Source organism: Choloepus didactylus, chromosome 6 (genome assembly GCF_015220235.1).
Source record: "Choloepus didactylus isolate mChoDid1 chromosome 6, mChoDid1.pri, whole genome shotgun sequence".
Lineage (NCBI taxonomy): Eukaryota > Metazoa > Chordata > Mammalia > Pilosa > Megalonychidae > Choloepus > Choloepus didactylus.
The window spans coordinates 91,154,170-91,177,027 of NC_051312.1; the positions used below are offsets into that span (position 1 = coordinate 91,154,170).

A 22,858-nucleotide genomic window follows, 5' to 3' on the forward strand; every position below is an offset into this window, starting at 1 on the left:
GCAGGGACTTGAACAGATATTCACTCACCTACGCTCATAGTGGCTTTATTCACAATTGCTAAAAGATAGAAGCAACTCAAGTGTCCATCAACAGAAAAGTGGTATATTCCTACGATGGAATATTCAGCGGTAAAAAGGAATGATATTCTGGTACATGCGATGACATGGATGAACCTTGAAGATGTCACATTGAGTGGAATAAGCCAGACATGTATATGAAATAAGAATATGCAAATTTACAGTCAGAAATTAGAATACAGGTTATCAGGGGTGGGGTGAGGGTGGAGAATGGGGAGTTAATATTTAATTGGTACAGTTTCCGTTTTGGGTGATGGAAAAGTTTTGGTAATGGATGGTGGTGATGGTAGTACAACATTGTGAATGTATTTAACAGCACTGACTTGTATATTTGAAAGTGGCTAACATGATTAATTTTAGGCTTTATATATATATTACCAGAATAAGAATAAAAATAAAAAAATTTTTAAAAACCCATAGAACTTACAAAACAAAAAGCAAGCCCTAATGTAAACTGTGGACTATAATTAATAACATATATATGTACACTAATGCAAACTGTTAATAATAGGGGAAACTGTGTGTGAGGGGGCAGTATACAGTAACACTGCTTTCAGTATGATTTTTCTGTAAACCTACAACTCTAATAAAAATAATTTTTCAAAAGGACAAATGTAATTACTGTTCTGATAGATCTGCCAGGGGAGCTTGGCCCTGGCAGGGAATACATAATTTGGTGGGAAACCCTTTCTCTAGGACATGGGGGTGCAAGTGATGAGAAGAATAACAAAACCCTGGGCAAAAGCAACAGGACACTGCAAGAGTGACTCAAACCATTAGGGCAGCCCAAAGGGCCGGTCCCAGGTCTCACTGCTTGGGATCCACCCCTTCCACCACTTCTTTGGACTTTTTTTTTATTGAGATGAAATTCATACTGCAAAAAATTAACCATTTTAAAGTGCACAATTCAGTGGCATTTAGTACATTTGCATTGTTGTGCAACTACCACTTCCATCTAGTTCCAAAACATTTTCGTCACCCACAAAGAAAACTCCATACCCATTAAGCAGTCATCCCTTATTCCCTCCTCCCAGCCCTGGCAACCACCAATCCACTTTCTGTCCTTATGGACTTAGCTGTTCAGGATATTTCACATAAATGGAATTATGCAATATGTGATTTCAAGGGCATGGATTCTTTTGCTGAGCATAATAGCTTTGAAGTCCATCCACATTGTAGTTTGTATTAGTACTTCATTCCTTTTTATGACTGAATAATATCCATTGTTTTCCACTTTTAAGCACTGTGTTTGGCAGAAAGAAACTACCGTGCTGGCCAGGGAGCAAGCAAAGATCAACAAATCCCAGCCCTGGCAGCTCCCGTAGATGGGAGAGTCAGACAACTAATGAGGGCAAGTGCCTGCATAGGCAGGGCTGGAACTTGAGTTCCCAGCTGACAGAGGGCCAAACCTTGCACGACTTGAGTTGCCCATAGAGCACGGACCAGAATCTGGGTCTCTGACTTGTCATAGAGCTTGTGCCCACCAGAGGGCACTGCCCCAGGCACTCACCCTCCCTCTCTGAGCTCATGTGTTCCTTCTCCTTTTGTCCCCCCGAGTTGACTCTCCAGACCCCGAAAATGTGGCTGGCAGGCCTGGGGCCAGGGGGTCCCCACAAGAAGAGGACATACTCAGAGAAGCAGAATTCTGAATGAGGAGTGGTTTTCAGCACAGCCACCGAGGACTCCATACCCTTCACATCTTCCCCACTGTAAGATAACTTCTGACCTTTGCGTTTTACAAAATTTTAAAACTAACATTTATTCTTTTTTTTTAATTCGACAAATAATTTTTTGGTGTTTACTGTGTCCAAACGCAGAGATAGGTTCTGGGGAAAGAGCGGTGATATAGAAAAGGCTCTCCTGGAGGATGCCGTCTGGTGGGAGGGAATCAGCACTAAACAGGTAGTTGAGTAACTAAATAAGATAAATGATGGTGATTAATACTACGAAAAGGGTAAAACGTAGCAAAGTGGAGGTGGTGGTGGTGCCAGTGGAGGTGACCCTGGGGTGTGCCCTTCTCTGTCTGAGGTTCTAGCTGACACCTGAATCCAGGGAAGAAGCCCACCCTGCAGGGATCTGAGAGCGCATTTCCAGGAGAGGGAATTTCAAGTGCCAAGACCCGAGGAGTGGGTGAACTCGCCCTGCTGGAGGAAGGACGAATGGCTGACCAGTGGGGTAGAGTAGGAAAGAGAGCAAGGGGTGGGGCTGAGAATAGAGGTCAGCAAGGCTGGCCTCAGAGGCCAATGTAAGGAGCATGGATTTTATTCCAGTTCAGCAGGGGACCAGTTACAGGCCTTTTAACAGAGGAATGATGTGCTTTAATGTACATTTCACGAAGATCACCATGGATGCTGGTGGGAGAACATTCTGGAGGCGCCAGAGCAGCAGCAGAGAGACCAATTAGGAAGTCATTGCGATAGGCCAGGATAGAGATGATGGTCACTTGATAATAGCAGTGGTGATGGAAAGAAATGGAGTAATCTGGATCTATTTGGGAGCCAAAAAGCACTTGTTCATGGAATGAAAGTTTATTAAATGCCAGGCACTGAAGTAATCCCATGATATGTACTGACTTATTTCATTCTCTCTACACTGTAAAGATATTTTACAGATGAGAAAACTGAGGCTCAGAGAGGTTAAGGTCACACAGCTGGTAAGCGACAGAGTACAGATTTTGAAAGCAATTCCATCTGATTCCAGAGCCCATGAATCAACTGTTAACTGCAGAGCATGGAAAGCAGAATTCTAATATCATGGAATCAGAAACAGAGAGTCCTAGAGTGTTAGCTTCCCTGGCTCTTAGACTCACAGAAGCCAAGACTTAAATTTGGCAGGGACCTTGAAAGGGACTCAAGGTCTTCCCTTCCAGCTGTCCAAGTGCTCTGACCCCGGCTCCAGTCCAATCCAGCTAACTGTTACCAGGGTCAGCTGGGAGCAGCTTCCAGGCACAACTGCTGGGTAGTTCTCCTGGCCAAAGGCAGCTGCCCTGGGATCCAGAAGCTCCTCAGAGAAAGCCCCTGTTTTAGTTTCCTAGTGGCTAAACAAATACCATGCATTGGGTTGGCTTAAAGACAGGAATTTATTGGCTCAGGTTTCAGAGGCTAGAAGTCTTGCTTCCTTCCATGATCTTCTTGTTGGCCAGCAATTTTTAGGGTTCCTTGATTTTTCTTGTCACATGGCAATGCACATTGTAATGACTTCTCCTTTCTCTTTTGGGTCTGTTGACTCCCAGCTTCTGACTGCTCCCTGAGGCTGCTTCTTTCCGTGTCCAAATTCCTTTGCTTATAAGGACTTCAGCCATATTGGATTAAGGCTCACCCACATTCAGTTTGACATAAGGTCATCAAAAGGTCCTATTCACAATGGGTTCATACCCATAGGAATGGATTAAGATTAAAAACATGTGTTTTCTGGGGTACGTAGCTCCGAGCCACCATAACCCCTGAGGGCCCAAGTCTTCCTTGAGTAACCTGCTCAAGGTCGCCCAGCCTAGCCAGGATTTGAACCTGCGTCACCTGTCCAGGCCTCTTCCTTGCCCCTCACAGGGCCCTGTTCAGCACAAGGTAAACCAAGAACATTTCATGGGCCCCTGTTCATGGTAAACGGAGGCATGATGTATTCCTCTCTCAAGTCCCTGGCATTTTAGCAAAGACCTCAGCTGTTTTGATAAAATTATTTGATTATACAGGGACACTTAGGCACGAAGGTGGGTCAGCAGGGAAAATATTTTGCCCCTCAAACCAGGGTGGCTGGGAAAGCTAGGGGCACCTTACACTCCAATCACTCCTGCTACTTTCTAGCTGTGTCACACCAGCTGAAGCATTTTACCCCTCTCCCATTTCCTCACTGGAAAATGGTCAGCAACAAATTTACAACACATTTACAACATCTCAGAGCTCGTTGTAAAGAGTCATCAAGGTAACACAGGTAGAATCCCCATCACAGGGCCTGGCACAGGGCAGAGGTGGGTGAACTTGGGTAAAGTCAGCTCCTTCCTCCACAATCCAAGGCTGAGGTTCAGAGCACACACCCTGGGACAGGCCCCTGAGTCTGTTCTGAGTGGTCAGTATGGGTGCCACTCTGGTGGCAGCTCTGAAATCCTTTGACTCTCTGCCTTACTTCTTAGGTCTTACCTGGACCTGTTAGGTTTGGGTTATGATTCCATTGACACTCAGCAGGGGGCGCTGATAAAACAAATCAACTAATGTAGCGTGTAGCCAGAAATTATGAAGGGAAAGGAACTAAATGAAATGATAAAATTAGTAATGCCTACCTACCATCTAAACCACTTGCAATATTTCAGAGCAACTGTGTGTCCATGATATGTTCAGATCTTCCCAAAAATTACAAACAAGGAAACTGAGGGTCAGAGAGGAGGTATGTGGTTTGTCTAGCAGCACATACCCAGTGACAGAGAGTAGAACTCTGGTGTCTGACTCCTGGTCTGGTGAGAACAGATAAATGGAAAGACTCCAGAAAGGAGAAAAGTGTATTTAGAAGAAGAGCTGAGGGTTGCCACCCAGAATCACCCCATGGCTACCCCCCATCTGCCATGATAGTCAAATGAAATCAAAGATATTCAAATGAAAACACCTAAAACACTAAAACACCATGGAGATCCCATTTGCAATGTTTTTGTTTTTATTTTATTTGCAGGAGGTGACTTCTAGCTTGGGCCAACTCATACACAGTTTGAGAGCACATTGGCACAAACTTTATTGAAGGACAGTTGAACAATATATACCCTGTGCCCTAATAATTGCCACAGTAATTCTACTTCTGAAACTCTTAGGAAACAACCATGGGTCTGCACAAGATTTAGCTACAAGGATGTTCATTGCTGTCTTTCTTATAATAGCAAATTTACTGGAAGTAGCCAAAAGATTCATCAGTAAGGTGTTTGTTTAAGTAATTTATGGTATCTCTAAGCCTAGACTCATGGACAACCATTAAAAATTAAGCTGCACATAGGGAAAAATTAAACCTAGACCAAAATCTCATACCTTACACACACACACACACACACAAAGCAAAAAAACTAAAACTTAAATGCAAAACATGCAACTTTTAGGAGAAAATACATAGGAGAAAATCTTTAGGACCTAGGGTGAGGTAAAGAGATTTTAGACTTGATACCAAAAGCATGATCCATAAAAGAAAAAATGGGTAAGTTGGACCTCATCAAAATGTAAAACTTTTGCTCTGAGAAAGACCCTGTGAAGAGAATGAAAAGGAAAGCTTCAGACTGGGAGAACATATTTGTAAACTACATATCCAACAAACAATTGTATCTGGGAAATATGAAGATTTCTCAAAACTTAACTGTAAAATAACAAAAAATCCACTTCCCAAGAACTACTCTCAGGCCTCTGAAATCCCTTGGCTCCCACTGGGAATCCAGCTCGGCTCTTGCAGCCCTAAGGAAAGTGAGTTGGGTGGGAGGAGCCAAGTAAGAGGAGGAGAGGAAGGATGGAGACAGTTCCCGGTCTCCCTCGTGGTTCTGAGGTGACCTTATGCAAGTCTTTTCTCTTCTCGGGACCCCAACTTCCTCATTTGCCAATCAGGGTGTGGGTTCCTGCCCACAACCACGTCAGGCCATTATGAGGCTCCAGCAAGATCAGAGACAGGAAAGAGCCTGGAAAAACCAGGGACCTGGGTCAGTAATAGAGTGGTGTGGGGGCCATTGCTGTTTAAAATGATCTGAGACCCTCTTTCCTTCCCTTATCATTCATTCATTTAATCACTCAATCCTTCATTCATAAAGGCCTCTTCTCTTGCCAAGCCCTTGGCCAGGCACTAGGGATAGAGGGAAGAATTCAGCCTCAGGAGAGTCTAAGTGGAGGGGGGAATGGATACAGATGAATAAACCAACAATTGTAATATGATAAAAAGAAGCTCAGGGAACTGTGGGAGAATCCAGAGAAAGGGAATCAACTCAGTCTGAAGGAAACAAGGAAGGCTCCCTGGAGGAGGTGACCTTGGCTGGGATTTGAAGAAGGAATAAGGGTTTGCCCTGGTGGACAAGAGCAGAAAGGCATAGCAGGCTTATAAAGGCATGGATATGAGAAGGGCTTCCACCTGGTGATGCATGACAGATTCCAAGAACAACTTTCTAAAGATTCATGCAAAGAGGGGAAAGGCTTCCTGGAAAGGACTGATTTCCCCACCACTGGAGGCCTGTGAAGGAGCTGGCTTTGTTGGGAATGCACGGAGTGGAGAGCAGAGAGACTGGAATCAAAGGCCTTATGGATCCTTCTAAGGACTGAGATTCTGAGTTGACCCTGATTAGAAGGAAAACACAGGTCGTTTTTCCATTTACACGCAAGAGGCAAGACAAAACAAGGGTTTGAACCCAAGTTACACAATTACAAAATTCACAAGTGGAATTTGTGGGATGTGAAATTGATGGGCAACCTCAAACATGCAGAGCCTGACCTGCCAGGTACCGGAAGACCTTCATCTTCTCAACATTAAGCTCTTAAGCATCCCATTCTGAGCTTCCAGGGAGGGCCTGGGCCCCACGTGACAGAGAGAGAAACTGTGAAAGCGTATGGGCCAGCGGCGAAGGGGCCAAGGAAGACGCCGCCCACCAACAATCAGGTGACCAGGTGCTGACTTCCCGGCTGCAGAGCCAGCCAAGCCTGCGCCCGACCTCCCATTCCCAGCACGCCTCAGGTGGTACAAAGATCTCATTCCCACAGCCAGTCACCAGCTTCTCCCCTATCCTCCAGATACCAGCCCCCTTAAAATATAGATACAGCCACCCTCCCCCGCCTCATTAAACACGGTTCTCCTCCCCTGCCAAGACCAGGAGATTTGGGCTTTTTTCTCTGTCCTCGAGGCCAGTAGGTGAGTAAAAGGAATATCATCCTGCTCCCAAGATGGCTCAGAATGGAGAGGAGGATGGCTTGGAGGGGGAGCTCTAAGAGGCCAGGCCGCCGGGATGGTCGGGAGAACCGAGGAGGTCTGAGCTAGGCCTGCAGGCAGGGAGAGGAGAAGAGACACGGCTGATGGGATGTGGGGGTGTGAGACAGGAAGGAGTCAGTGTTGACTCTAGGTTCTGGTTCAGCTGACACATAGATGGCAGGAATACGGAAGGAAAAACTCGGGGAGAGGGATGCATCATGCGCTCTCAGCAGGAAACATCCATCCTCTTCTAATAATTCACCTTTTGCATAATAGAAAAAAACAGTAAATAGATATTCAGTAAGAGAAGTAAGTTAAATAAACTGTTTTTTCCATACTAGGCAATACTGTGGAATATAAATATGGGAAAATAGTCACAATAATTTATGTTTTGAAAGTAGGTCATTAAAAAGTATTGCAAAATAATTTCTTACGTATGTAAATACATACATATCTGTCTCTATATATGAATTGTTTTAAAAGACCAAAATGATAAACACCAAAATGTTAAAAGTGGTTATTTCTTGACGGTGGATCATGTGGGATTTGTATTTATTTTGTGTATTTTCCTCATTCGTTTCCTTATTGTTTCTCAGGAACAATAATAAGTGTTATTTACCTATGTCCTTCTCTGTGAAGAAGATGTGAAGTCTGGATTTTCAGTTCCTTAGAGCAATGACAAGGGACCTGAAGGTCCTTCTGCCCCATGTATACCCCCCACCCCACCCTGGAGATTTCTGTCATGTGGGAAGTTGCCCCTTGGGCCCAGGCCGTGGCTGAATGTCTGCTTCTCTGGGTTCCAGGTGGCACAATCCTTCTCAATTCTTGGGTCCTGGTCCAGACAGGACAGAGGAAACCAATGAATGGCATCAGGACCTCTGGCCTAGGAGCCAGGGAGCTCACTGCAGGTGAAGTGAGGCAGACTTGCCGAGGCCAAGAGTCTGGAAGCAGGAAAGGATAAAGGTAAGATGATGTTGAGCATCTATGTGGCCGATGCTCAAGAAATAGGTATTGAATGACTTAATGAATTAATGAAGGGGGAGATCAACTTTGTGAGTCCTTTGGATACAAGGGAGGTTTTTTTTTGCAAATGACTAGTGAACTAAATAGAATTATAAAGAAATTAAATCCAACACCAAATGCTGGTCATTGTATCAGCTGCACCAGATCAGTGGAGCTCAGCCCTAAAACGATCCAGTTGGCAAGAGACATTACTGGCCCCTCGAGACCCAGCCGAGTTCTGCAGCCGAGGGTTCAGGCTCTTCTGCCTATCACAGGGCCGGGTCCATGGTGACAGCTGTTACATTCTGTTAAAGTGAAGCAAAGGGGCTGGTAACAGGGACCTCTAAGGTTGTGCCTTGTCACCTCTGGAGGCTCATTAGCCTCTCACAATTGCTTTCAGAAGCTCTTTGCACACACAAGGTGTCCTTGGACACTTGACTGAGGTTGGCAGAAAGCCCATGACCCTTTCCTAGAGATAGCATTATTAATCCACTCATTCCAGAATGACAGCTCATTGGGTTTTGTTTTTTTTTTTTTTTTTTCTTCCTTTTCTGAAAACCTATGAATGTAGGAGCATCTGGGGGATTTCAAAGTCAGCGATGACCTTGACGGCTTCTCCAGCCACTCTCATTGGGAAGCCCTGGGCATTCAGGGGTATTTAATGGGCTCACGTGAGCCTTCCAAGAAGCTCCACAGTATCTTAGACCAATCCCCTCTAATCACTCTGACATCTCTTGAGCAGATGTGTTTCCTATTTTCTTTCAATTACCCTTCATCAAGCCTCCTCTCTTCTTCACCGCTGTGATTCCTGCTCCCCAGCTTTGGCAGAGGCCTAAGAATCAAACACAGCATCATGGATTCCCGAAAGTCGCAATTGGAGGGGTCCTGCAAGAGCATTTGTTCCGATCCCCATGTGTGCAAATTCCTTTCAGCTCTTTCTGTTCATCTTTGCTGAGCTGCTTCTCTGTGTAGGTCCCAGGGGTTCTGGGGGCACAGAGCTGGCACCCCTCAGCCTCCCCAGCAGCCCTTGAAGAATTTGCTCACGGTCTGGGGGCAGCGATGGACCATAAACTTAACAGTTCATTCCATGCCGTAAGGCTTCAGCAGAGCCCTGGGTGAGGTCCTGGAGAGGGGAGCATGGGGCAGAGGCGGGAATGGCCAATTCAACATGGTTAGGTCAGAGAAGGCCTCAGAGACAAGGTGATATTTGAGTGGGTTTTAAGGATAATAGGAGTTTGTCAGGGAGATGAAGGGGTAACAAATATTTCCAACAAAAACAGTGGTGTAATGTTGAAGAGCTTGGGTTCTGCAGCCAGACTGGCTGATCAGCTGTGATCCTGGTGAAGTTCTTCCTTCTCCCTCAGCTCAGTTTCCTTGTCTGTAAAATTCATAGGCACCTGCAAGCAGAGCTGCCACAGGTGCCCCTTCTAAGGAGGTGCCCTTTGCACAAAGATTTGTGTGTCTGTTATGACTGTTTTCCAGTAGATGGTAGTAAAGTGCTTGTTTTCTCAAAACATGATGCCAATTTCTGATGGGTGGAAGTAAAGCATCTTGAGGAAAGGTGCCTTTTTCTAATTTGCACCCAGGCCTCAAGTGGGCTAGGGGTGGCCTGGAGCCATGTGTCTTTCCTCCTTCTCCTTTCAAAAGTGGAACTGTCACTAACAGGCAGAGGTTGGAGGACGGTGAGTCGTCCATGCAGAAGCACCCACAGCAAGGTCAGACACCACTGCCCAACAGCCCCTCAGCAGAGCAGTGACCACCCTCTCCACGGAAGCCCCGGAGGAGACGGGAAGGAGCAGGGCTCCTTGACCCTCACTACAATGTCCCTTTGCAGCCCCCAAGGTTAGCCATCCTCCTGGGCAGGGGATGAACCTTTCTTCACAGAAGCGTTGGGACAATCGTGCAAGAAGCTACAGTGTCCAGGGGGGGAAGGTTAAAGCTCTCACTCTTGATACTGCCCAGAGTATGGAAGGGAAAGCCTAGGGATCTCTCACAGCGGGGAAGTGCCCTCAGGGAATGCTGCCGTTTCCAGCCCCCCTTCTCTCGCCCTGAGGTTCTCACCTCTCTTCCCCCAAGACCCTCCTTCTCTCAAGCCTCTCCACAGGCCTGGGCTCGGTCCCATGGAAATCCTATCCCAACCGTGGGGAGGGGGTCCCACTCTCGGGCCCCGCCCACCCCTCCCCATACCCACAGCACATCTACCCTTCAGGCAGTGCCCCCTCCTGGGCACCAGCCACTGGTGGTTGATGTCCATCTCCCAGACAGTAGTCGGCTACTTCAGAAACCCTAGACCTGAGCTCAGGCAGAGTCCCTTTTTGAGATTCATTTTTCTTTAAACATTGAACTTTCTGGATTAAACACAACATCTCAAAGAGCAAAAGTAATTGTCAGCACAGTTTAACCCATACTGAGGGGAACTGGTAGCAGGGTAGGTGTCGAAATGCCTCAAATCCTGCGGAGAGGAGTTGGTTAATTTCCTGCTCTGTCCTGAGCACGTCAGAAGGATAAAGTTGCTGCGTCACCCTTTAATGTTTACTGCAGCGTCTCTTTGGGTATGGCCCTCTGACTCCGTGACAGCATCTCTCAGGGTACCTGCTAAAATGCCTGAGCCTTGCCCCGGAACTGCTGAGTCAGGATCCGTAGAGGCTGACCAGAAATCTGTGCTCTTGACAGAGTTCTCGGGTGGTTTTTAGGTCCGTCAAGGATTGGGAACTTCTCCCCTTTGTTCTCTTCCTCAAATAAAGGAAGGCTTCTGATCAACCATTCTAGGAAGATTTCATTAAATTCTTTAGTTTGCCTCATGTGTGTGTGTTCGCTGAGAGGGCAACAGACAGGTGGTGGAAAGGTGGGTCCATTTTTCACATTACTCACCAAAATAGCAGTGCTTATCTCTGAGAAGTGGAATTATAGTTATTTTTCTTTTGCCTTATCTGTGCTTTCCATCTTTTTGAAAAAGAGCCTTTATGATTTGGGCAATAAAAAGAAAAAATGTGAAAAGGAATTCACTTAGTCCATTGTCATCCATCTTGAATCACTTGGGCCCATCCAGTCCTGGTGTGTGGGTGGGAGAGGCTCACAGAGTGCCTCCAGGGACTGAGCTTATTACAGGAGGCATCTGCAGAATGGACCCCATCCTGTTCTGTCATCCTGGGCTTGGCCAGCTGGCTTGTTAGGGCCTTGGCAGGGTCCTGAGTTCCTTTCACTGGAACTGGGTGCTGGCCCAGGTGGGAAACCGGGTGCGGGGTCCAGCTCTGGAGAGCGGCGTGTGAGAGCCACGATGACTCCAGAATGCCCATCCCAGAGAGTAGCCTCCACTTCTCCCCTCCAAGACATGTATTTTTCTCCTTGTTTGTTTTTTTGAAATCAGGATGCATCTGATAATTGACAGGTACATTTAATGAGGTGATGTTTCTTGTTTTCCTGAAAAGCTCTTATTAAATCCATAAGTTGTGTGCAGAATGTGGCATAGTGCCTGATCCATGGTAGATGCTAATAACTATTTGTTAATAAATGAATACATATATGCAAATGGAAAATATATCTATTGTGTTCAATAGATGAACCTAACAGTGATGTGCTTCCCTTGTACATCCCAAGAAACTGATGTGGGTTTTTTTGGAGGATCCCTTGGGCTTGGTTAGCTTGGCACCATCCCCCTGAGCCCAGTTATCTCAGCAAGCCACAAAAAGTGCAAAGCTAATGACCAGCCCTGGGGACCTCACAAAGATACCGGGACCTGTGGCTCTGCCTCAGGGGGCATTTTCCCTCAGCTATTTACTACACAGCCTTCCCCAGCCATCTCCTCAGAGCATGAGACGGTTCCTGGTACGAAGTTGCTGCTCAGTGCTGGGTTCCACCATGCCACAGCCTCCTCCATCTATGGCACACGGACAGTCACACCCAGAAAAGGGCTTTTCCTTCAGGAACATCTTTGCTTCCAGAAGGCAAGGGATAGAACTGAGGCTAGAGTGTAGACAGATGTTTATTTAAAGAATCCGGTAACTCCCATTCCTTTTTCCAGGGCAAAGGAAGGACAATATTTAAAGGGATATTAGAATGAGCCTTATAAATGTGTGTGTGTGTGTGTGTATGTGTGTGTGTGTATGATTCATTCCAGATGTGGGCTGTTTCATTGCTATAAGAAAATTAACCATTGTGAATGATTGGCCCCTGGGCCTCAGAAGGGAGTGACTGAGTCGAGTCCAAACAGCTTTGCATCTAGCTCAATTGTGTTTAAGCACTTCCTCCACGCCACATCTCCCTCATCAGGTATAGGGAAGATAAGAGGGCTGTGTAATCAATGGCTTTGCTCCTGTGGGAGGTTCCATGGGTCCCTCATAGCCTTTCCCTATCACTGTCCCAGCACCACCACCACCACCCCCACCCACCACCGCCACCACCCCCACCACCACTACCACCGCCATCACCATCATCACCACCACCCCCATCACCACCACCCCCATCACCACCACCACCACCCACCATCGCCGCCACCATCACCACCGCCACTGCCGCCACCACCACCATCACCACCACCACCATCGCCGCTGCCGCCACCACCACCACCACCACCATCACCACCGCCGCCACCATCACCACCATCACCATCACCACCACCACCACCCCCACCACCCACCATGGCCACCACCACCACCATCGCTGCTGCCGCCGCCACCCACCACCCACCACCCACCGCTGCTGCAGCCATCATCATCACCATCGCCACCACCGCCACCACTACCACCACCATCATCACCACCACCACTGTTCCCTTGGCTTTTCCTTCTCTGGAGGCTGGTTTCTTTAGCATCTCCCCTGGCCTGTTCCCAGTCAGTCCACCTCTCGGAGGGGTCGCTTGCACCTTATGATACAACCACAATCCAGCTTTTTCCATGAGGACCACATCTGGCCCATGGGAAATCCTCAGGCATCCTTCCCTGGCCAGAATCCAGGCATCCCATCTCACAACTGTCACCAGGGGCAACTCTTGCCCAGCCTCCCACTCATAGACATTTTGGGGTGGGGGTCAGGGACCAGTCCCTACATTCACTGAATGTGAAGGCACACAGGCCATGTTCTCTGGATGGCTCCCGGGAAGCTCCTTCAGTTGGTCTAAAGTGAGGAAGAAGATCCCCTTCTTCTTTCCCCATGTGAGGGTCGGGGTGGGGGCCAGGAGGGAGCTGGGCAGTCCCATCAACTCTCCAATGAAACCCTCACCAGCCCCTTCTTCATCGGCCAAAGTCTCACGCTTCTCCTGTTCATTGTCCCGTGGAAGTTGTCTTGCCCTTCCCTTATCCTTCTTGGTCTTTGGTGCCTCTGTGGACACTCTTGTGACAAACAGGAAGTTGTCTCTGCCCTGCCAGGCTCCACGGACTCTAACAGCCTCTAGATGCAGGATATGGATTCAGATTCTGGCCCTTTGCTAACAAGCTGTGTGACCATGGGCGGGTGGCTTAGCTTCTCTTGGCCTCAGGTTCTTCACCTGCAAATTGAGGTTAAAAATCCTTATTTCACAGGGTCTGGGGTAAGTTTGGAGAGAGAACATTGTAGGGTGTTTCGCACTGCCCCTGGCTTATAGTAAATCTTCACTGAATGGGAATCATTATTGATGTGGTAGCGCTGCAATGCAAGCCTCCTGCTCTTGGCCTGGAGAGGGTGACATTGGGGTTCTCAAGCACTATTTTGCAGCGGGATGACTCCATCCATTACACTGGGAGTTGCCTGTTTGGCTCCCTGAGGCACGGTGGGGAGAGGCCATAGATGCTATCTTAATTTAGGGCCAGGTTCCCCTTCTGCCCTGTCACTGCTCAGCTGGGTGACCTTAAACATCTGTGAGCTCCAGGTTCCTCCCTTGAAAAGTGAGGACAATGTCACAGTGTCTCAGAAACAATCCCTCATTGGCCCCATCAAGGAGTTAGTGAGGATGAAATGAGGCCACGAAGGGCAGGTGTCTGGCACAAGGCCTGTGACCTGGGAGCCCTCACGTTTGTTAATTCCTTGCCCCACACCTCTGGAGAGGGACAGTGGGATGGTATCTGTCACCTGCATTTCTCAACCCACAAAATTGCCACGAGGTTTAATTAAAGAGTCTGCAAGAGTGTGCATTGTAAAGGGCTGCAAGTGTTGTAAAGGGTGGCTGAGCTCTGACCCTTAGCAGGAAGAAAGGAAAGTCCAGGGGTGCTGTGAAAACATCCTGAAAAAGCCACTTTAAACTTCCCTCCCCAAGGAAGGTTCAAAACAATCTGTTCTGCTAAAATGTGTATTTCTTTCATAGGAATTAGCTCACATACAATTGGTAAAGCTATCTATTGGTTCTATGCAGTATTTTCCAGCACATAAATGTTTTGAAGCAATCAGGAGCAAGTTTTCTCACAATTAAAGGAAACCATAGCATTTTAAGAAGACCTTATGAATGTAGGGAACCTAGCAATAGACAGCAACTAGTGAAGGGGAATGATAATCTAATAAGAACAGATAAGTTATGGAGGGTAAACTTAATGTTATAGGAATACTCAGGAACAACTTGGTTTGTTAATTTTTGAGGGGTATGGTAGGAACATGTTGGAAGCAATGTAGTTATTTTAGGTCATTTGTTTTTCTTATTTGTTTTGGTTTTGTTTGAAATTTTTTTTATTGTTTGTTTTTTAATTTTTTGAGAAAGTTAAAAAAAAAAAGACCTTATGAAAAAAAGCTGCAAGCTGAGCACCCTGCAGAAGTGCCTTTCTCTAGTGCAAGTTGTTGCTGATTTAGCGACTTCAGAAACCACCACCCTTTCCACTATGTTAGGCTCCCTGGGAAAGCTGAGAGTGCAAATGAAGAAGCTGCAGAGATACTTCCTCTTGTATTTAAGAAAAGATTTTGATTTTTGAAGTCTGAACCTCAGATCAGAGTTTTCATTTTGATGAATCCAGTCTCTACTAGAAGCGAATACAGCTGGAAGGAAGCACAAAGTCACAGGTTTAAGGTTGCTGAGATGAAGCAGTGTGCAAATACTTGTGGCGATTTAGCTGTGCGGTTGTTTTATTAGGATTGGTACAGTTTTTGTTAGAGCTCTGCTTACAAGGGCACATAGGTTTTAAGTAATCTGCCCCAAACTGATTTTTTTCTTAAGCCTTATAATTTTTATGCCATGGGATTCTGCAAAACAGTTTTTTGTTTTGTTTTGTTTTGTTTTGTTTTCAGGATCACACATGTGGCATTGTGGCACATATCTCCATGTCAAAATCCCATGGGCAAATCAGGATAACCAAAACTCCAAGAAGCAAAACTGAAGTGCTTTTGGGGTTGTTCATTTTCCCTCAACCGCAAGTTTTCCAGGTTTGATGAAAGCCATGTCAGCAGGACAGGAGAGTACTTCTCACACAGGAAAAAAAAAGAAACTCAGCTGTCACCTCCTCCAGGAAGCCCTCCCTGTAACCTTCTGCCAGGCTAGGTTAGGGGATTCTCATCTGGACTTCCCCACTTCTGGACTTCCTTCTGTCTCGGCTCAGATGGTATCATGTGACCACTGTCTATACCCTTGTCTGCACCCACCCCCCAACCTGGTCTCATTAGTCTCTGGGCGACCAGGGCCCAGCAGAAGGGCATCAGGAAGAGTTGTGACTGACCAGAATGCCACAGGAGCATGGTTAGGGGCTGGTGTGACTATCTGCCTGTACTTCCAGTCAGTGAGAATTTATTTCAGAGAGAGTTTACCATTGTAAGCCATTTGGTAAGCCCGTATGTAAACACTTTTTATAAAGCTTGTGAAGTATTTCAGCTTTGTTTACTGGCTCTGGCACAGGCTTCCTCACAGCCTAAAAAATCCCCCTGAGCCTGGAAGAGCTGTTTGGATATATACAAAGTCTAGGACAGGCCTAGAGTGCTGTTGTGAGCAATGAATAAAATACAGAGAGAGAAAGAAGCATTGGGCTTTAAATTAGGGCGTATTCTAAGCCACACTCTGCTGTTCACATGCTGTGTGACCTAGAGAGTCACTTTATGTCTCTGGGCTTCAATTTCCTCATCTGTAAAATGAGGGCCTTGGAGTAGATTCCACCGTTTGTTCAACAGACGTATACGGATGTGTGCACCACAGATGAAATGATGGTGAGGGCAAGGCTGCCTTCAGAAGGTCACAGTCTGGAGGGTGAAACAGACTCATATCCACATAAACCCTTGATGGAGGGGGTGATATTAACATTTACTGAGCACCAACTGTGTCCCAGGAACTTTATATCCAATCTATAACTTCATGCCTCCCCTAAGGCATATTACTCCCATATTTATAGCTGTGGAAACCAATGTTCAAGAACTTAAGTGACCTATATGTGCTTGTAGAACTAGCAAGCAGCAGAGCTGGCATTTGAACCCAGATCCGCCTGACTCTAAAGACCAAGACAGCTCTCACCAAACTTGACCAGTCTATGATGCCATGACTTAAAAAATAAAAAAAGTCAATTCAGAGGCATGCATGATGATTTTCTTATGGGCTTTTGTTATTTAAAAACAAAACAAGGCAAAGCAAAAAAAAAAAAAAAAACACTTTCTGACTCAGGAAATGTATTCTTTCCTGTCCTAGATTATGTGTGACAAAAAGCTGAAAGATGGCTCTTTCCCTCCTTCTCTCCTTCCTTCCTTCCTTCCTTCAAAAAATATTTATAGAGTGCCTACTACGTACCATCAGGTGCTGTTCTAGACACAGGATATATCATAATGAACAAAGACAGGCAAAGTCTCTGCTCTCATAGAACTGACATTGTATTGGGAAGATAAATGATAAACATAGAAACAATTAAATTAGATGACTGGTTTATTATAAGTTCTAGGAAGAATATAAACTAGGAGCAGTGATATGGCATGATTGGGGGACCATGTAGGTTAAGGTAATCAGAATGGGCTCTCTGAGGAGCTGAAATTTGAGCTGAGACCAGCAAGGTTTGAAGGATGTGGTCATGTGGCCATGTAGGCTGAGGGAATAGACGGCAGCATAGTCCTGAGGTAGGAACAAGCTCGACTATACGAGAAACAGAAAGGTCAGACTGGCTGGAGCAGAACGAAGACGGGGAAAGGCAGAGAACATGAGTTGGGAGGGCAGTAGGATCCTACAGGGCCATGACAAGGGAAAGTCACTGGAGGGATGTAAGCAAAGTAGTGAAGTTCAGGCTTGGAGATGACAGAACCTTAGGGACTCTCTGGCCTGAGCACCTCACATTGGTCCAACTGAAGAGAGCTGTCCAGAGAATCAAATGGGTGAGTCAGTGGTGGAGCTGAGTTAGAGGTGGACCCTGCTCTTCCACCTCCTTGAGGGTGTTCTTAGAGCAGAGCTCTTGGCCAAACCAGTGACACCAGGTCATGATGCAACTGCCCACACTGCCACCTTGGCCCAGGCCATCATTGGGAAGTCTTGACTGCACCCCCATTGCTGCTTCCAGTCACCACCCTTGCCCTCCTAAAGTTTATTGCCTACACCAAAGACAGAAAGATCATGTTAAACTTAATTTGCATTATTTTCTCTCTGCTTAAAATGCCCCAACAGCCTCCCGGTACTTCACTGTACCTTTTTATTTCTCTCCCCACCAGACTTGAGGGCAGGGACCTTGTCTGAGATAACCTCGGATCCTCAGTGTGCCTAATGTAGGGTCTGGCATGGAGCAGGAGCTCAGTAACCGCTGAATGAATAAACACATGTAGATATAAAATCCTGAGAACAAGCGGACTATATCGTTTATCTTACATCTATGTGGGAGAATCTATCTGGTTATTCAGTCATTTGTCATTTATGTATTATGCCCTGGTTAAGAGCATGGGCTTTAAAAGCCAGACTGCCTAGGTTCAATTCCTGTCTCCTCCACTCTCCAGCGGCTTGACTTTGGATGAGTTACTTAGCTTCTTCGTGCCTCAGTTTCCTCATCTATTAAATGGGGATAATAATAGGATCTAACTCACAGGGTTGTTGTAAGTGTTCAATTAGTTCAACAGTTCTTGGAACCTCTCAATGGTTAGTCCTTGATGACATCACTGATATCTGTGCACCTGCTGTCAGGAAAATGAATGCAGGAAAAGCCTGGATGGCTTCAGTGGAGACTCTGGTACAGGAAATGAGGTGCTGGCTTTGGAGGGCTCCCCAATTAGCTGTGTGACCTTTGACAAGTCACTTCACCCAATCTTAAAAATGGAGATATTCTTACCTCAGTTGACTATTGTTTGTATTATTTATTTATTTATTTATTTATTTATTTAAGGATCCCACAGCTTTATTGAGCGATTTATGAGTCGGGCAGTATCCCATTCAGAAAGTAGAAGGGAGTGCCATCGAGGGGGTGGAATGGGGAAGCTCATCTAGGGCAAATATGGAAGCAGGTGAGGAAATGTTCTGATTGGCTGATAATTAAGTTTCCATTTTATACAGGGGGGTCTTACAAAGTGGGGAGCAAGTATACATGGATTAGTATGGTATGCTTGTCCTTTCTGACAAGCTATCTCTACTGGACCAAAACAAGTTTTATCACCAGATGTTGTGTATCAGCAATTCTATAGGGTATTTTCCCTTTCTTCTGAAAACCCCTGCAGGTCAATTGTTTTTGTCTTCTGGACAAGCCCTTCTCAGAAAGGGGTTTTCTTTCTCCCCACACCACCCAATGCAGGTGGCCATTTTATTTTACTTAACAGTGTCCCCTCTTTTGTGGTCGAGTAAGCTCAGCCAGTCATTTGTTCCATTTTTCCTTTGCATTGTTTTGGTTTGTTTGTTTCCTTTCTTAATTGTAGTGCAGTTCACTGGGTGGCTGTTCAATAACATTTAGGATCCTTGGAGTAGGGTCACTTAGTTGGTTGAGTGGATTAAGGGTACAGCCCTCTCTCTGAGTCAGGGTAGCTAAGATATTTATTTTTAGACTTGATCCATTAGAGACAGTCCGATTTCTGTTACATGATAGCAGTCAGTCATTTTCCTAATCATTTTCTTTTTGATTAGCTATCAGGAACAACCATCAGTCTTGAGGGTGACGAGGAATTTGAACAGGATCATGAAACAGTTTGTACAACTATTTGTTCAATGATTGTGACAATCACAATTAAAAGCATAAACCCAAAGCATTCTAGTTTACCCCCGGATTCCATTAAACTGAGAACCTGGGTCAGGGAATATGTTGGTCCATTGGAATGTTTGAGCCTGAGTGGTATCCTGAAGCACCTTGACTTGGTCCTTTGAAATATTTAGGTTATTTATCACTGTGCCAGACTTAGTAGCATAAAAGGAACATTGTTCATGGGCAGTCAGGGTATCTAGAGCCTGTTTGTTTTGCAAGACTACTGAAACTAAGTTGTCACTTCAGCCTGGAGGGCCCAAAGAGCATTGAAGGTGGTGTTAAAGCTGTGCTTCTTAACTTTAGATATTTTTATAACTGTTTGCTCCAGTCATGTGTTCCTAGGGAAGGTACGATGGTGCACATGAAAGAGTGAAACCTTGTGTTATGGTAGGTCGAGAGACTGAGGGTATTATCGTTCTTTTGTCAGTTTGAGGCCCAGTACACAAAAGATACTAAGTTAGCACTTTGGCATTTAGGGTAGACAATATATGTAAGATTACAGGATCCAGTCCAATTTACAGGTAGGTAACAAAACTCATGCAGTTATCTGCAATTTACAAAAGGCATGCAAAATATCTCAATGAACAGGATCAGAATCTGATAACCCACAGGAGTGTGCTGTACAGTTAACCCTTCCACATTGTGACTTTCCCCATTGTAGGTTCGATATATCGTGGATCAGAGTAAGAAATTAAATGGGGACCTTCTGGGAGTTTTGCGGAAGCTGAAGACGACACATGAAGGCCAACAGACGAGAAAGAAAAAGTTTAGAAACTCAGAAATGCATAAAATTTATGTATAGTATGGCATAATATCAACAATTTTTATCTTTTAATACATAAATATAAACAATTTCTTTTTTAAAGTTAAAATAAGTAAAAAGTTAGTTTGCAAAAAGAATGCAAAAGCCAGCAGATGACATATAGCCTATGACTTATATATAGCCTATGACCAAATACTTAACCCAATTTTTACACTAAAGTTCTGTAAACACCCCATAAGAGAAAAAGAAAAAATTTCAGACTTCTCTGGGCCAAAAAATTTTACGCAGATTTTCCACATCTCAGGTGTGCCACATCTCTAATGATGCGGAAGGGATAACTGCAGTTTCTATTGACACTCAAAATTTCTCTACGGTCACCCTTCTTTTGATCAAAGATAACCTCAAAAAGATTATCCTTAATTATATAATAAAGGTGGTTTCATTCGATTTGGCCTGATTATTTATATATGTGCAGCAAGAATGGCGATTTACCATATAGGCCTTTTAAAGCTTGCTTTCCTTGTAGTTTTCATAAGGAACCTCCAACTGGACTTTTAAAAGCCTCTTGAGGCTAGGAAGCCAAGCCAAGAACTCAATACCTTCAGTATCTATAGATTTGGATGAATCCCTCTTTCTCAAGGTCCCTAAAGAATCATATGGTTCCTATGATTGCAAGAAAGTAATTTTCTGTAGTGACTTGGAAGGGAAACCAGGAGCCAGGTATCAGACCGGTTTTTCCAAGAGAGTTTTGTAAGCACTGGCTCCATAAAGTCAACCTTAGTTCCTTAAAACTCTCTGTTCACATCTAATTAAACAATCATCATTCTCAAACATGACATTCCAATTAAAGCTTTGGTTATATAACCAATTGTGTCCTGTCGTCGGGGAGGATAGATCCTGATTGCCATAAAAATAAGAATATCCAATTAGTTTCCAAATCCTGGAGGGTCCAAACAGGGAGAAAACAGATGAATGTTTTATGAATTATAGACAGCTTAAGGGAAAGAGTAAGGGTTTCCTTGTATTAAGGAAATAGAACATTAAAACATCAACAATAATCCTAACAAAACTATAATCATTCTTTATCAGTTCATTCAGTCCTGAGGTACTTCTTGTTCCGCTCAGTCTTGTGGTAGCAATCTCATGAACCCATCGGCTTCTTCACTAGAATTCTGGAATCCTGCCCTGTCTTGATTCACTGGTATGATCCCAAAGTTATTTAAGCGATGTCATTAGAAGCCCGTGCCCCAGAGAACCTGCCATAGTCCTTCCCGTATCTCAGAGACAGTCCTTTTTGTTGGAGACAGAGCACTCTGGCCTGGAGGTAATTGCAAATGTTTCCAGGATAAAAATTGTCTGTAAATGACAAAAGGCTTTTAAACTTATTACTGTTTTACAAAAAAGAAAGTTCTGATGAAATTTCATTACAAAAACAATGCAATTGAGAAGGAAATTTGGTTATTTCTGTGATAGGTAATATTTTTTAAAGAATAACTGAAATTATGACCAATAACACTATGTTGTTGTTTAATATCAGGTAGATCAGAACTAGGACATCTCGTGGACAATGAGGATATTGACAAATCTCTAACAACTTTATTCAGTTTCTGAAATGTTTATATTGATTGCACTTTACTCATACAAATTTAATCAACAGAAGTTTAGAAAATCCTATTTAATCAATCTATCTTTTTACTTTAAAAAAAAATAAAGCTACTCTCTTTTTCCTTAGACACATTCCATATACCTTACATATTTAAGTTACCAAACAGATCTTGGAAATGGTCTCCAAGTGTACATCCTACAAAATTCTTAAAATAAAGCTTGTCAAAATAATAACCCAAGTTAGTTAAACATAAATTTACATTTTTCATCATCTTAAAGATCTAGTAGATACAATCCTAGCTTGTTTTATCAGTAAATCTGTATAAATTTAGTAAGAACATACCCAGGTAGAATAAAATTGTATGCTTGTATTGTTCTTAACACTGATAACTCAGAAGGTGTAGCTATTTTTATTTAACTAACAATATTACACTAGTCCTATTTGATTAAGTTTTATCTGAATTATGTGAACTTGAATATTTTTTAAAGTTTGAGTTTAATTCTATGAATACGTTTTTTTCATTTGGAAATATTAGAAGTTTGGCTTCCTTATTTTCTGGGACTTCAGCATTGTTAACTTATATATAAGCACTTATTTATCTTTAAGCCAATTTGAAAAGAGCTCTTTTAAGGAGTTTTATCAATTAATTTGGTAATACCATCTGGAGGTAGGAAAATACCATATATCAAACATAGAGGCAGACACAGAGAGCTTATAGCTTCAATTTTAAAATTTTTAGCCATGAGTCCGATTTAAAAACACAGAAATACAAAAAACATAGAAATGCAAAACTCACTAGTATATATAAGCTCTTTTTAGAGTTTTGCAATTTCATAGTAGACTAAGTATCAATTAAAATAGGCATCCCATTTGGCCTTTTTTACTTCAGGAGCCCTTTTTCTCAAGTGCACCTCTGAGATGAGTAAATCTGTCTAATGGGAATGCTCCCCATAATGGCCATTGCAACTCTAGTTGTCTTTGGTGAGATTTTGCTATTTTGCTATTTTATTAGATAGGCACAGCTTCTGGCCCCATAATTTTTGAACATGTAATATGCTGGGGTGCCAGAGGGTGGAGAAACAACGTTTTTAGAGTTTGGGGATCTCATCTCTATTTTACTACTTTCCCTGGGCACAGGACAAAGAAACTAGTAATAGCAAAAATGAAACCATGGATTGCACCAAAAGTGTAGGGCCTCCAACTCAAAATCTGAGCCTTCTTGTCAACAAGACTGACCCACTAACCTTTGGACTAAAAGCTAGTAAGATCTGAGAGCTCGAACACAAAAAGAGCAGAGCTTGAATCCAAGAGAGGGACACATCCATGACCCTTGGAGGCGGCGAGGACAGAGAACCCAAAAGGTTCTATGGCATCTTCGCCTGTCTTTCTCGTTGCCTCCAGAGCCATCAGCCGTTGCCTTCAGATCTGTCCTTGTCA

At 44.3% G+C, this 22,858-nt stretch overlaps 1 protein-coding gene across 1 annotated transcript in view; it reads left to right on the forward strand.

The window, feature by feature from the left end:
• Positions 1 to 7,907: 7,907 nt before the first annotated feature.
• ACER3 (alkaline ceramidase 3) overlaps positions 7,908 to 22,858 on the forward strand; it is a 253,466-nt gene continuing 238,515 nt past the window's right edge. Inside the window, exon 1 of the mRNA XM_037840773.1 lies at positions 7,908 to 7,947. The gene's annotated coding sequence lies outside the window, so the exon portion shown is untranslated. The remainder of the gene's footprint in view (positions 7,948 to 22,858) is intronic.